Source organism: Mytilus galloprovincialis, chromosome 12 (genome assembly GCF_965363235.1).
Source record: "Mytilus galloprovincialis chromosome 12, xbMytGall1.hap1.1, whole genome shotgun sequence".
Taxonomy (NCBI): domain Eukaryota; kingdom Metazoa; phylum Mollusca; class Bivalvia; order Mytilida; family Mytilidae; genus Mytilus; species Mytilus galloprovincialis.
Genome location: NC_134849.1, coordinates 76,605,009 through 76,621,068, shown reverse-complemented (window position 1 = coordinate 76,621,068; position 16,060 = coordinate 76,605,009).

Sequence of the window (16,060 nt, the reverse complement as noted above, 5' to 3'; positions counted from 1 at the left end):
TTCAATTCTTAATGTAATGGGTGAGCACCGATTCTTAAGTAATATATGCACGACCTTTCTTAAAATCTAGGGAAGCGTATTAGCGCAAAACATTTTTTAAATTTTTTCTTAAAATGTTTGCGTTACAACGCAAACCTTTGCGAAATAACGCAAACCTTTGCGAAATAACGCAAACCTTTGTTTTAGCTTATTTCTTATTTAAGATTCAAAGGAAACAGTAGTTAATAGATTGCAAAGTAAAATCCTTGAATAATTAGATCATATATCATAATGAGCAGAATTATATAAGAAAATGTGGTATGAATGCCAATAAGAAAACTCTCTATCTAAGTCACTATTCCTAAAAGTAAACCATCATAGGCCAAAGTACGGACTTCAACACGGAGCATTAGCTTACACTGAACAAGAAACTATAAAGGCCCCCAGAAACGATATCCTTGTTACTACTAGTATATATACTATAAAGACTATAAAGAAAATTGAGTAAATTGAGGTTATACGGAAGAACAAAAATCAATCCTGCTAATATAACTATAACCGAATATAAATATACTTCCAAAGTAAGCTCTCGTTTGAGAACTGTGTAAAGTAGTTTTGCAATAAATATATAGAATGAAGATGTTTTTATTAATAAAATCATGTTCTATCTATTCAAATTGCTACCCTGGAGCAACTTATAAAGAATAATTTATTATATTGAAATGAAAATTCAATGACTTTCTATCAAAGAATCTTGATCATATTCTGAGATTCAAAAAAATTGTTTCCTTATAAAAAATTCATTTTAAAGCAGAGAGATAATTTGACTTGGAGTTTCACAATTGTATGACATTATTTTGGATCTTTCAATTTAAATATAAGTGAATATCGATAGCGGATTATTAAAGGAATCAAAAGAGTAAACAAATATACAGATCAATGTGCTTGTTTTCGAGATATTAGCCATTAAAATTTTGGCGGGAAAACATTCTCTCTTGACTTTTCATAGCTTTATCATTGATAAGTTTACATTCTCAAAAACTATCAAGGAATAATTTAACTTTTATAAGACTTTTACAGATGGCTTATCATTATACATGTAAAAGATTTATAAAAAGATAAATGGGGGTCAATGCCATTTATTTTTAAGGCATTCAAATGAATAAAACCTGAGGTTTCTGAAAAATCTGACAAAAATCCCCCAAAATGACAAGCGAACTTCAAAGTACCTTAACTAAGATTTGAAGCTAAAACCAAGTAATAGATTATCAATCTTATATATGAAATTTCTGAAAAAAAAATGATTCTATTTATAATCAGGCTCTCCGACCAAACATAATCTTTTCAAGAATCTACATGTATGATATTTAAAAAAAAAAACAACCTACCCTCCCTTTTTTCTAACCTTCCAACCCCAATATTACATTATATATTACATTTGTTGAGCCTTATGAAAAGAAGTGGAAGGACTGTAAGTGAAGCAAAGCATGCAGCCATATTCCAATTTGAAAATAAACACCCTCTATTTACATGTATGTATTTTTTTACATAAATTTCTATTTATCCAATTTCAGAGTGGATGTTGCTATGGATAATATGTGTTTCCGTGGTAACAATTGAAGTCAACAACACTTGACGATTGTAATTTAAAGTTTGCGTTAGCTTTTATGTATTTTTTTTATCGGTTATAAAACAATTCAGAACATTTAAGCTCTTAAACTACAATATTCTGCAAATAAAAACTCCGTTTCCAAGGAAAAAACGGTTGCTATGGTGACAAAACTAAAAAAAATCCCACGCATTTCACTATTTAATTTGATAAAGAAGTATCCAAACTTCATAACTACAGTGCTAACTATTCTGTACACATTTGCACTTTTCTGAAAAACACTAGAGAAAATTTGATAATTCAGCAAAAATCCCAATTTCAGAAAAGTTGAAAATATGCATTTTTTTACAAAATTTTTCAAAAAATTTACAAATTTGGTTGACATGCAATCTTCACTAAAATGAAGCTTAAACCATGTTCTATCAATGTTACATGTGAAAATTAATGAAAAATGCATGATTCTATTCATAATCAGGCTCTGAATTGTGGTGATTTAGCTGTTTTTTGACAGATTTTACCACGCTTAACAACCAAAAAATAGAGTGGCCGTTACCATGGCAACCACTCATATTGTCCCACTCAAAATTGTTTTTTGAGCAGGATTCATTTATTGCTACTACTAGGCCAATTATAGAAAAAATCTGAAACCATCATGTATCGCACTCTGACTGGTTCTTACAAAGAGCTGTACTTAAAACTTAGTTAAGGCGAAAGTAGAAAGTTTTTCTGTCCTCTTTTGTAGTGAATTGCTTAACGCGTTAAATTATCAATTAAATGTGATTTTATCGCGTTAAATTTTAACGCGTTACTTAATCGGGTTTTTGACATGAACGGCCTTTCATAGTAGAGCACTTGGTGCTGCTATTTCAAAAGTTCATTCATACAAAGAAATTGGATTTAAAACCTTTGAAACTGTGTTTAACTTCTGTATCAGCCCTGTTTTAGATTATTGCTCTGGTGTTTGGGGCTACAATACCTATCATGGCATTGATATGATACAAAACAGAGCAGTACGATATTTCTGTGGTTTACATCGGTTTGCACCCACTATAGCATTAAACAGTGAACTTTGCTGGTTACCACCAACGCAAAGACATTGGTTAAATATGGTATGCCTATGGAACCGTCTCATTCTTATGGACGACGAGAGACTCACGAAAAAAGTTTTCGAGTGGGAGTATAAGAATAATGGATTATGGTGCACACAAGTTATGGACATCTTTAATAAACTTGGTTTAAGTAACCTCTATGAAACAAAACAAATAGTGGACATACAAGAAGCTAAAGAAAAACTTTTATGTTATACTGAAAGTGAATGGAAATACAAATCTTCTTTATCACCGAAACTACGAACATTTGTGACCTTCAAAGAAAATTACGAACTAGAACAGTATATTACATCAAATCTGTCTAAACAAGAACGATCGCATGGATCGGCTCTTTCCCAATTAAAATGTGGGATTCTTCCTATACGCATTGAGACCGGAAGGTTCCGTAACGAAGCGCTACCAAACCGAATATGTGTACTGTGTGAAAAGCAAGAGGTCGAAGATGAAAAACATTTTATGTTAAACTGTCCATGTTATGACAAACTTAGACAAAGGTTTCTACCTATGGCCGCATTAGACAATTTTAGTGACAACAGCGAAAAACTTATCCATTTATTGAAATACTATCAAATTCAAACTGCAAAATTTGTAAATTCAGCTTCCATTCATAGAAAAAAACAACTTTACGTCTAATTCTGTATTTTTATTTTGTAAACTTTTACGTTTTCGGATATGATATTATATTGCTAAAGTGACATATAGGTCCAATGGGCCGGGTGTAAATATCAAATTGCTATGTATATAATTGTATAAATGTATGTTCTGATACACATGTCACTATAATAAATAATTACTAACTTACTTACTTACTTATTACGCTAACGTAATTTATAAAAAGTTAAAAAAAAAAAAAAAAAAAAAAAAAAAACATCAAAAAGAACTGTATTGACAATTGAAATAACAATTGAAATAACAATCCACTTCTAGGGAAGGGAAGAGTGTTAATATCAGAGAAAATCGATTCAATTAGATAATCATCTGTCATAAATTCCAAATCATAAACAAATACAATTGTCCTGGTTTGAAACTGAAACTAAATGATAAGTATATATATATATATATATATGATGAATTTAAACGAAAAGTTCAACATATTTACCCATAATTTTGTTTCCTTATGAACTAAAACGATTTTGTCAACATTTTTCCCCCTGTTTATAATTATACTTAATTTTTAAATAAAATTGAGAATGGAAATGGGGAATGTGCCAAAGAAACAACAACCCGACCATAGATAAGACAACAGCAGAAGGTCACCAACAGGTCTTCAATGCAACAAGAAATTCTCGCACCCGGAGGCGTCCTTCAGCTGGCCCCTAAACAAATATATACTGGTTCAGTGATAATGAACCCCATACTAAACTCCAAATTGTACACAAGAAACTAAAAGTTAAAATAATACAAGACTAACAAAGTCCAGGGACTCCTGACTTGGGACAGGCGCAAAAATACGGCGGGGTTAAACATGTTTGTGAGATCTCAACCTTCCCCCTATACCTCTAGCCAATGCAGAAAAGTAAACGCATAACAATACGAACATTAAAATTCAGTGCAAGAGAAGTCCGAGTCTGATGTCAGATGATGTAACCAAAGAAAATAAACAAAATGACAATAATACATAAATAACATCAGACTACTAGCAGTTAACTGACATGCCAGCTCCGGACTTCAATTAAACTGATTGAAAAATATGTCTTCATCATATGAATATCAGGCACAATCCTCCCCATGAGGGGTTTAGTATCATACCATCAAAACAAATATGAGAAGAACATAACCCGTGTCATACCAACAACTGGTTTATTAATAATAAATGTGTTTAGTTCCGATGCAAAGACCCTATAAGTGAATCAATATTAACGCCAAAATATGCAATCTTTAATGACCTAACAACAGTATCGTAACCATATCCCTTCTTAATAAGTCTATTTAAAGGGGTTTTTTTTAGCTTCTGAGGTGAATACTGACATGTTTGTGCTTTATAAAGAATATTTTCATAAAATATTGGATGTGAAATACCTGAACATATAAGAAGTCTGCGTGTTGAGCTATATTTACACATACTTGCTCAATAAAATGGTATATATTATTAACATTTAGTATGTCAATATATCTTATATAACCTCCTTGCTTGTACCGACTTCTATGATTGTGTGTCACTGTGTCATTTATTCTTTATTTTCTTTATAACTTAAGGGCTACCATTTGATTTTCAGAGCGGGAAAAAAGCAGAACAAGAGTTTTTAGATAACAAAAGAGCATCTTTCCCCCAAGAAGAACAGGATAAACAAATAAAAAAGGCAGGACCGAAAAGAGTGAAAAGTAAAAAGGCAGGAAAGAGATTACCACTGAAAAAATAGTTTTTAGTCAAAAAAGGCAGGATGCGCAACTTTGGCACTAAAAATGGCAAAATGACAATGTATGATAAAAAAAAAAGTGAGGATAAACAAATAAAAATAGGCAGGACCGAATAGAGTGAAGAATAAAAAATCAGGACAGAGATTACCATTAAAAAAATGCAGGACAAAAAAAGTTCATCCCCCCCCCGCCCCTTCTAAAATAATCAAATGGTAGCTCCCTGGTGTAACATTATATATAATAGAAAATACTACATATGGAACATTTCTTTACATACATTGTCATTTTGCCATTTTTAGTGCGAACGTACAAAAAACAGTTTCTTTTACCGATATCGAATTTTTGTGGGTTTTTTTCAGTTAATGTAAGGGGGACACAACAGTCTAACCATATAATTCTAATGTCATGTAAAAAACCAAAGCAATGTTAAAGATGACGTCCAAAAGATAATCCATAGATGTGTTTATTTACTTATTTCCATACACCATACAAGGAAGTATATATCGTAGTAGGACGGAAACGTACGTTAAGTACTGTTATGTTTCATCCTATTTAATCAGATTTCATTTTTCATTATTCTCATCATCAGACTTATAGAAATACAAAGGGTAAGTTTTATTACAAAAAATTCTTCTTTGGGTTTTATGTTTTTAAACTTAAGTTTATATTTTCATTTATACTATAACCTATTCTCCTATCATCATGTTTAAGTTTTGATGATGGAAATATTTTGAAATAATCTGTTTAAGATGAATAATAAAATAGCGCTGATCAAAAATTGCAATTATACACATTGCTGGCAAATTTTCTAAAAGTTTAACAACGCCTTTGAAATTGTTTTGGAAATAAACACATGAACCATTTCTAGGCAAAGTGCAGCTTATGTTATTCGGATTGATTGTATTTGATCTTTAACTATGTTATTCTATTTTGATATCTAGGATGGAGGTCAACACTACTCGAAGCTTTTTTATGGATATTAAGAATTCAGCCATTACAACAAGCTTATATCAACTAAATACAACAGACAGCAACAATCTTGTGGAACTAGATCTCCAGAACTTCATAGACAATGAAATTCCAGTAACGTCTATTCTCAGTGTTCTTTCGTTACTCGGAGTTCTCGGGAATCTTCATGCTATTGTGATATTTCGTAGGTATCCGGTATCTCCCGTTACCATTCTAATCTTATGGATGGTTGTAGTTGATTTCGTTACGTGTTTCGTCTGTATTCCCCTAGAACTGGTGCAGATACGCTTCAAATTTACGTATCCATCAGATGTATTATGCAAATTTACTCGTTTTCTAACTAATTATACGAGTTTTACTGCTGGTATCTTACTCATAATAATATCAGTTGAACGACGACAAAAAATATGCGCGCCATTCCAGTGGCAGTTATCTCTTGAAAGAGCGAAAATATTAGGAATAATTGTTATTATAGTATGTGCTTTTATGTCTATACCGTCAATCTTTTTATATGGATTTTCAGAACTTGGTGTAAATTATGCAGAAACGTTTGATAAAGGTTGTACATTTCTTAAAGGAAAGCAAAACTTAATGCCAAAAACCTACGCCATATTGGTTTTGGTCATCTGCCTAATTGGATTCTGCATATGCGCTGTCGCTTATATTCAGATTGTCAATGTAATACGAAAACAACTTCGGGCAGAAAAGAACAGAACGACACAGTATTTAGACGGAATGTCTAACAATGAAGAACCAGTATCCCCTGGACCAAGGACCAGATCAGAGAGCCTTGCTCCAGAAGCTTGGGACCAATTCACTTCCACGATACAAAGAAGAAAGACGCGACAAAAGCGCTATAAAGACTCGAGAACTATGACTATTATGTTACTGATAGCAACCGGTGTGTCTTTCGCTGGTTTCATTCTACATGTCTCTGCTGTTATCCTACGAATAACAATAAAACCTTACGCATTAGAAGGCGTCCGGTCAATATATTCAGTTTTAGTTAGAGGCTATTATTTACATAGTTCTGTTCATCCAATTATTTACTTCATTGTGGACCAACGATTTAGGACTGAATGTAAAAAGTTTTATAGAAGTATTGTAATGGCATGTTCTGTTAGTAAAAAGTAACAGTAAAACCTTTATTTCTTTTTCTTTTTTAATTCAAAACGTTGGTCCTTTTTCCGTTAAGAGAGTTTGGTTTGATCTATAACTTTGTTTGTTTGAATATATATATATATATAAACATGAATATATATCTTTGAAGAAATTCAATGAAATTGACTTAACAAATTAAGAAACCAATTGGTCCCTTTTCCGTTAGTGATAGTTTGAACTATAATTTTGTTTAAATATATTTGAATATTTTTTTCTCTCGCCTTGAGAGTTATATCTTTTGAAAATCTTTGGAGAAATTCAATGAAAAAGACTGAAAAAAATAATAAGGAGCATACACGTTTTACACTTTATTATAATATAATACTTATTGTTCTAAATTCAAAATTCCAGCGATCTGATGCATTCGGCAATCCTCGGTAGAATCCGCTACTCTCCATCTATGTGTTAGATGAGGGTACGGAATCGGCCGAGTTGAGACGAATGAGATCTTATGATGCGTAGCTGTGCACGTTAGGATTCATTTTTTTTGGATCGGTGCGATAAAATTGCAAATGGAAATGAGGAATGTGTCAAAGAGACAACAACCCGACCAAAGTGTAGAAAAGATCCGAAGGCCACTAATTGATCTTCTACACATCGAGAAAATCCTGCATCCGCAGGTGGGCTTCATAAGCCTTCATTTGGCCCCTAAACAAACGTGTATACTAGTTCAGTGAAAATGGACGTCATACTAAATCTAAAACATATAAATGAATTAAAATTAAAATTCATACAAGACTATCAAAGGCCAGATATGATCCTGACTTAGGACAAGCGCAAAAATGCGGCGGGGTTAAACATGTTTAGTGAGATCTAACCTCTCCCTCTGTACCTCTAACCAATGTAGAATACAGAAACACACAGACGTTCCACGTGATATTGATATCATAGTGAGCGTTCGTTACACGACGGTCCTATAAAATAGGGGTATTTGGTCGATTTCAAAACAAAAAATGTTTCAAGCGTTCGAGCTGATAATTGACGAGGTCATTTATAACTGCAGTAAATTTTGTAACCAGATTTCGGTTTGTCGAAAAATGCATTGTTTTACAAATGAAACTCAAAGTTGTTTAATTAAAAAGGGGTTTTGAATAGGTGGTCTGGCACCTTTAAACGAAAAGATCAGGATCAGTTTTTGATTTTTGTCTCGCCTACAACGAAAGTCGCAAAACTCGAGATAGGTATATATACACTTTTTTGTAAAAAGGGCCTTTTTATAGATTAAACATATTTATTTATAGTAGATTGTAGATTGGGAAACACGTTTGCAACTTATATTAATCGCTTTCTACTTTGCGGGTGTGAGTGCTGCCTTGTAGCGGCATTATATAGCCTGCTCTTTTTCGAAATCTACAAGGGTGTCTTTAACGTACAAGAGATATGGCTCTCTCTTAACACGGGACAGCCATTTATCGTCCCCTTCCGACGGACTATCATCGTTTTCTCAAGACCAACCTCGCAAATGGTGTCAAGGGAGAGCCTTTAAAAGGGGGGTTAAGGGCCTTTAATCAATGAGAACCTGTTTAATATGAGGTATTATAATCATCGGTCTTGGATTGTCCAACTCCCCGGAAGCTTAGCAGTTTTCGTGTTTTTCCTTACTTTTTGGGTGTTTTTTCTAGATATTTCACAGAATCACATTTTCAGACCTCAAATTAAAGAAGCACTCTTTACATTATATATTATTGATATTTACATATTGATATAGTAAAAGCTGTAATTAGAACCTGTTTAATATGAGGTATTATAATCATCGGTCTTGGATTGTCCAACTCCCCGGAAGCTTAGCAGTTTTCGTGTTTTTTCTTACTTTTTGGGTGTTTTTTCTAGATATTTCACAGAATCACATTTTCAGACCTCAAATTAAAGAAGCACTCTTTACATTATATATTATTGATATTTACATATTGATATAGTAAAAGCTGTCTAAACTGAGCCTCATAGTGATTTTCGTTGTAGGCGAGACAAAAATCAAAAGCTGATCTTTATCTTTTCGTTTAAAAAATGTCGTTTGGTTTTTGCAGATGCTCGATTTAACCAGCTAGGTTCAATTTGATATGACTGGACATTAAAAACATATTTGATTTAAAAAGGTTCGGTTTGAACAGGTTACACTGTATTTTTTGTATTATTTTTTTTTGCTTTATGTTTGGTGAAGATCTGAACATTATCAGCTTATTGTTAAGATCTGTAAAAGTAGTAATTGTGTTATTTTTGGTAGAACTAGTAGAGCTGTATGACATAGCTTCCTTTGTATTTTCTCGTTTCATTAAAAGATATACATATATACAGTGCTCTAGCTAGCTGGGACAGGAACATATCCACAAGATAATGTAAGACTGAAGTTCTATGGACTATGTACCAGCCTTATCCAAGTACTATTTAAAAATTAAGGGCAAAGTACACGTTAAAGGGAAGTATTTCGGATTTTTATGAAATCATTTTTTATGAAGTCAACATATATTTGGAAATCGCCGACCCATCTGAATGTTTACAAAGTGAAAGATATGTACAATTCATATTTTTAAGAGGAACATTTAATTAAAATTTATGAAAAAAGGATCTTGAATATACATAAGAAGCATCATTGAAATATCAATTTTTATTTAAATTCACGGAATTTCTTGGATTCTTTTTCATTCAGGAAACGGAAATCATTTTCACAGCGATCACATTCATTTTAAAACCAAGTTCTTTGGAATGAATTTGGATAAAATCCCGGTCTCATGAGATAACATGTCTTTTGTCGTTGCTTCTTCCGTATACATCATCATTCTATATTTATTTATCAGTTTTTTCTTATTTGATGAAATATAGAAAAAAAAGGACGTTTCATATTGTCATGCGTTCGAAGTGCTTTTCTGGAAATACTTCACCATGAACGGTCAAAGCCGTTAAACTGTGAAAGTCGAAAATGTACATAAGAACCGAAACAGTAATGTTGAAGAGCTATTATATGACAAATACACATAAATGGTCATCTTTGCCTGAGGGAGTTGAAACCTTGGTTTCGTAATTATTTGAATTTATAAACTGAAAATCTTAGTATGGTTTAAAGTTAACCAATGACGATTAAAAAACAGAAGAATTTAGACACGTTTGACGCATTAGTCACGATAGAGAAATATAGTGTATGTTTTACTGTGACACAGTCACTTGATATTAATACAGTGAATCTTGTCTAAACCGAACCGTTTTTCTGAGTAATGATAAGATTTGCTTCGGTTTTGACAGATGTTCGGTTTCTTCAGGTGCACAAATGAACTCACCATAGATACCAGGATTAAAATTTTATATTTACGCCAGACGCGCGTTTCCTCTACAAAAGACTCATCAGTGACTCTCGAATAAAAAAATGTTTTAAAAGCCAAATAGAGTACGAAGTTGAAGAGCATTGAGGAACAAACATTCCTAAAAGTTTACCAAATACAACAACGCATACACTTTGATATGACTGGGCGTAAGAACATGTTTTGTTCAGCCAGGTTTGCACTTTATGCAAGGTTCGGCTTTCAATGTTCTTACAGGGTTCAATGTTAATATAAAAAAAAATCCCTTAAATCTTTAAGTGCAATTGTTTGCCCCTTGGAGAACTGAGTCCATGAAGACATCACAAGTAATTGTTTAAACAACAAACGAAGACTTTTCATAATTGTATACATAATCTATTGTGAAAACGAGGTTGATATGTTCTAAACGTTTTTTTCTAAAGAGTTATCTCGTTGGTTGTTGTCTTTCACATTTTGTTACTTCTTATATTCAAGAAATAATTCGTGGCAGCCAAAGGTTTGTTTTAATTGAACCATATGTCTGGTATTAGTATTTTGATTATTTTATCCGGAGCGAAAACGAGTGGTAAAACTATACCATGATAATTATTGTGAAAGGCTCTAGCCTATTGTTGGGATATTTTGATTTTTCATTAGGCATTTCAACTCACTGGAATTATTTACCTTAACGTAGTCGACAAATTTGTTGCAGTTTTCATTGATATGACTGCGGCCTTTGGCATTATAATGTCTGCAAAACTATCCTCAGCTCCCTAAGCCGTGAAAGAAATAGCAATCCACAAATCTGCGTAAACTATATCCTATTTCATGCAGTAGACTTATCTTTGTCCATATAAGGCAAAAAACAATCTTTCCGCGGCATTTGCGCCACAAGCTAGGTTATATTTCATTTGCGGCAAACAATAAAAACTTCATTTGCAGGGGCGGATCCAGCCATTTTTACCTTGAATAAGATTTGTTTCTACAGTATTTCCGCTGGATAATTGGGTGAGTTCGTACCGTTCTCATTTCTAATACAAAACTGAGGTTTAGAATCATATAGTGTTCACATTTATCCTTTATGTCTTAAAGGAGTAGGTTCAGTAAGACCCCTTTTTGGCCCCAAAATATAGCAGTTTTACAAAATTGTGAAAATGTAATCTTTTAGTTACTTATTGGAAAGTAGAATGCTTCTGCTACATAAATATGGACTGTTTTTGACAATACAATGCACATATATCGGGTACTAGCATCATTAAGTCATGCTAAATTACTGAAATCTTCACAATTTTATCATTTTTACAGCTAGATTTTGAGACGGTTTCCGTCTTAAATGAAAGTGGACGCATTCGTGTTCATTCATAATATTGAAATGTAAGTTGTATTTGATGATCATACATAACATATATAAAGTCCTATAAAGGTTGAGGATGAACACGGATGCGGCTACTTTCATTTTTGACAAAAAACATCTGAAAAGTGACGTTTTTTTGCATATTTGATAGATTTTTCATATTTATGCTTGAATCGGAGCGTTTTAATGACTAAACCAGTTAAAATCTGTCACACAAACTAATCGTATTAATTGAAATAGACACTTAAGTGTTTTTTTAAAAAGTGTCTAAAATCTTTCGTTAGATGAACTTGAAATTTGAGGCCAAAATCGGCCCTTACCGGACCTAGTACTCCTTTGGAATTATTTTCTTCTGATGGAAATTTTCGATCTCTTTTATTTAGATGTTTTATTTTCTGGTTATTATCAGTCACCCTGAGATTGAAGCCCCTCATGGGAGTGTCAATGGAAGTGAATAACACTGATAATCACACACATTTTTTTTTACCAATATAAACACATAATCATTTAAGAAATAATTCCTTCATGTAATGCTCTATGCTCATTTTAACATGGGTAGGCATTATATTTGTCGATATTTTACACTGAGCGTTAGCGAGGTGTAAAATGTGGTCAAATATAATGCCTACCCATGTTAAAATGAGCATAGAGCATGACATGAAGGAATTATTTCGATTCTAATAGGACAAATACAGTATTTTTATAGGTCGAAGCGTGTGAAATTACCGTAAAAACGTTTGGCTGTTCCCGTTTCCTCCTCAAGGAGTCTGTGCATTGCAGTTCATATTTGATTAGTTTAAAAACTACGAGCAGGGTAAATATATGTTGTTTCATAAAAATATATTATAAAACTTTATGTTAGCTGCTTAAATGTATATATTTTAAAGGATAACGATGGAAATAAAGTTAATATAAACAGTAAGTTCGTGCGCATGTGTCAAACATATTTTGTGCTCATTAGAACACGGCTTTGTTTACAAAGCGTTATAAGGACGTCATATTAGAATGATTATTTGTATGAAAAAGTTGATCATATAATCAAAAGTTAATTCCTAAATCATTGAATAATCAAAAGCTTCTGATTAAAAAGTTATGCATTATTGTCTAAACTGAGTTTTTCTTTTCTTTTAAATAGAACTCTTCTTAGATTACTTTGTTTCCCAAGAAACTTTGTGTTCGATGGAATGTATTACAATTTTATTTTTTTTTAAAACTTTTTTTAATTACCCTGTCAGACCATTGTAATTAAACTGAAATATTCAAGTTACATCATTTTCAAATAACGTATTTTGTTTGTTTGTTTCTGTTTGTGTATTTCATTGCAATACAATATTACGCAAAAAATACTGATCTATTCCGGTATAAACTTCTTCTTTATATTAATAGGTCAGGACTACGTTTGAAGAATCCTGATATAATAACTACCTGTTAATAACTTTGAAGCACTATATTGACATTGAGGAAGTAAAAATTCGATGGCGATCATTCAAAGAGCACTGTTTACATGGTTTATTGTGCTTGTGTTCCTTATTTTAATGGTACTTCGCCTTGATAAAAAAGTCAGTTGGAACTGGTTCTTAGTGTTCATACCCATGTGGGTTTTTGATGCTGTTGTAATTATCTACATAACATTCAAAATTATAGTACATTGTAAAAATGGATTTGATCACCGATCCGATTTAAACATTTCTGTTTCAAAGAAAGTTCTTTACATGATGGCAGTGTTGTTAAAACTTTCATTTCAAGTGTTATTGTGTATGAGACTTCAATACTATCCACAGATCGACCTCAAATACGTAATGATTCCTTTCTGGATGTTACTGTCAAAAGCCATTTTTGATGTTTTCATGAACCTTGTACATGTAGCACGAACGCCGTCATGACCAATTCGAGTTCATGCTTTGAATTATTTAAATATGTGTGTTTCTTTTTCATCATCATTGACTTGACTTCATAAATCGGAGAACTAGATCATAGACATTGTCATTGACTACAAACCATATCACAAACATTAGCTGAAATTATTGGAATTTTAACTAACATTAAGGCATTCCCTAATATGTGATTGGTGGATGGAATTTCAAAAGTGCAACCAGATGGAAGGAATAAAATGTGCAATAGGACAGCACTGGACATGTACATTGTAAAGTACATTGTACTTCAGACTTTTGTTTTAGAAATAAGAAGTACATATAATTTCTGTTATTAAAGTGTGTGTATTGAAAACTTTTCCATGGTTTCTGTGATACATTTTTCATCTGTTCTAAATTTTATTTCTCTGACCATCATTTAGCATTGTTAAGCATATATGTATTTGCTTTTTTTTTGTCAATGTTCATGATGTTTAAAATATAAACATGATATGTCATATACATGTACATTTTGTACTGCAGAATGTCATTTTAACATGTGAACAGTTTCTGTATTTAATTTAATACATGTCATGCATGAAAATGCTATTAAATTTGTTGTTAATATAAACAAGTTGGTATCTGTTTAATGATCTATCTGGACTTGTTAAACTCAGAATAAAAGGAGGTATGTGATATCCTTACCAAAAGGCTACCAGAAGGCATTAATAAGACAACTAAAATGTGTAAAACAAATAAAGAGATGCACACATATTTTTACAAGAAGTACAAAATGTATGTCAACAACATACATCAAATATTCAAAGAGCAAATTCCATACAGCAGAGATAGTGGACGGGTGTCAAATGTGGAGCAACACCTGAGAACCTGAGATTACCAGATTTTTTTATGAGTTTATATTGCTCAGTTTTTGTCCAGGCTTGACATAGGCAAAGTGATCCAGAGGTGGCAGCGTTAGCTAACTTCTTAAAAGCTTTGTTAAACGTTTTTATTTTAGAAGGTAGAAGACCTGGATGCTTCATACTTTGTATATAGATGCCTTATGATACAAAGTTTCCGTTTGTCACTTGTTCATTGTCCTTGACCTCATTTTCATTGTTCAGTGACTACATGTACTTGAAAAAAATAAGATTTTTTGTAATGTTAATTTCTCTCTTATGAGTAGTAGGATAACTATATTTGGTATGTGCATACCTTGCAAGGTTCATATGCCCGTCAGACAGTTTTCACTTGACCGCAACCTCATTTCATGGATCAGTGAACAAGGTTAAGTTTTGGTAGTTAAGTCCATATCTCAGATGCTATAAGCAATCAAGGCAATAGGTCACATGTATTTGGTGTAAGGAATGATTGAAAGGTGTACATGTCTAGATGGCAGGTGTCATCTGACCTTGACCTCATTTTCATGGTTCAGTGGTCAAAGTTAAGTTTTTGAGTTTTGGTCTTTTTTTTCCTTATACATCATGTACTATATGTAGCAAATTAACCTGACGATATCGGGATATGGGTATTTAGTCGGATCTTAACACGTACTTGTGATTTGTTTAAAACCGGTTTTAACGAAGAAATGTCGAAATGTTCAGAACTTAATTAAATCTGTTTTTGGGTAAGATGATGCAAGCATACGATTTTTATTGCGTCTTACACTTTGAGAAGCGAATAATCTTTAGCTACTTTCTTTAAATATTGTGTAAAAACGTTAATTATGAGCTATAAAAGTCAAGTGGCTCAAGCATTTTACTGAGGAAGTTTTAAAAAAAATGCAAAGAAATATTTTAACAGTGGGTTAGATTTCATTAGTCTTTACTATCTTTAGATTAACAACTTTTGGTTATATTTATAATTTAGAATCATCATTGAAGGTGGAGTGCGATTGCACAGTTAATTAATTATATTGATGTGCCATTTGTATGCAAGAGTGACATTCCGTTGTATTATGTGCCAATTCGAAAAAGTTATGCGAGTATTGTCTCCCTTTAACAGGTTCATTATTTTATAATTAAGTTTAGGTTTCTGATATAAAGTTGAATAGTTACAAAATGTATCAATTCAATATATTTCAGTTTTTGTTATTGGTGTATCAAAAACATTGATGTACGAATATGATTTCATAAATTTGTAACGTTTAAAATGATTACATACCAATATAAAGAACCGTTCATCATTTTTGAAAAAGACTATGATTGAAAATCGTATTCATTATCTTCCCTTCATGATAGATTGATTGGGAAATGAACCAAAGTTCTCTACAGGTAATCACAGAGAGGGACTAGAAAGCAATTTTTAATTGTAGCTTATCTAACGTTAAAACAACCTTCCACTATAAACAAATGTTATTTTGTACAAATATAAGGACCTTCTTAGCTAAATCTACAAATTTT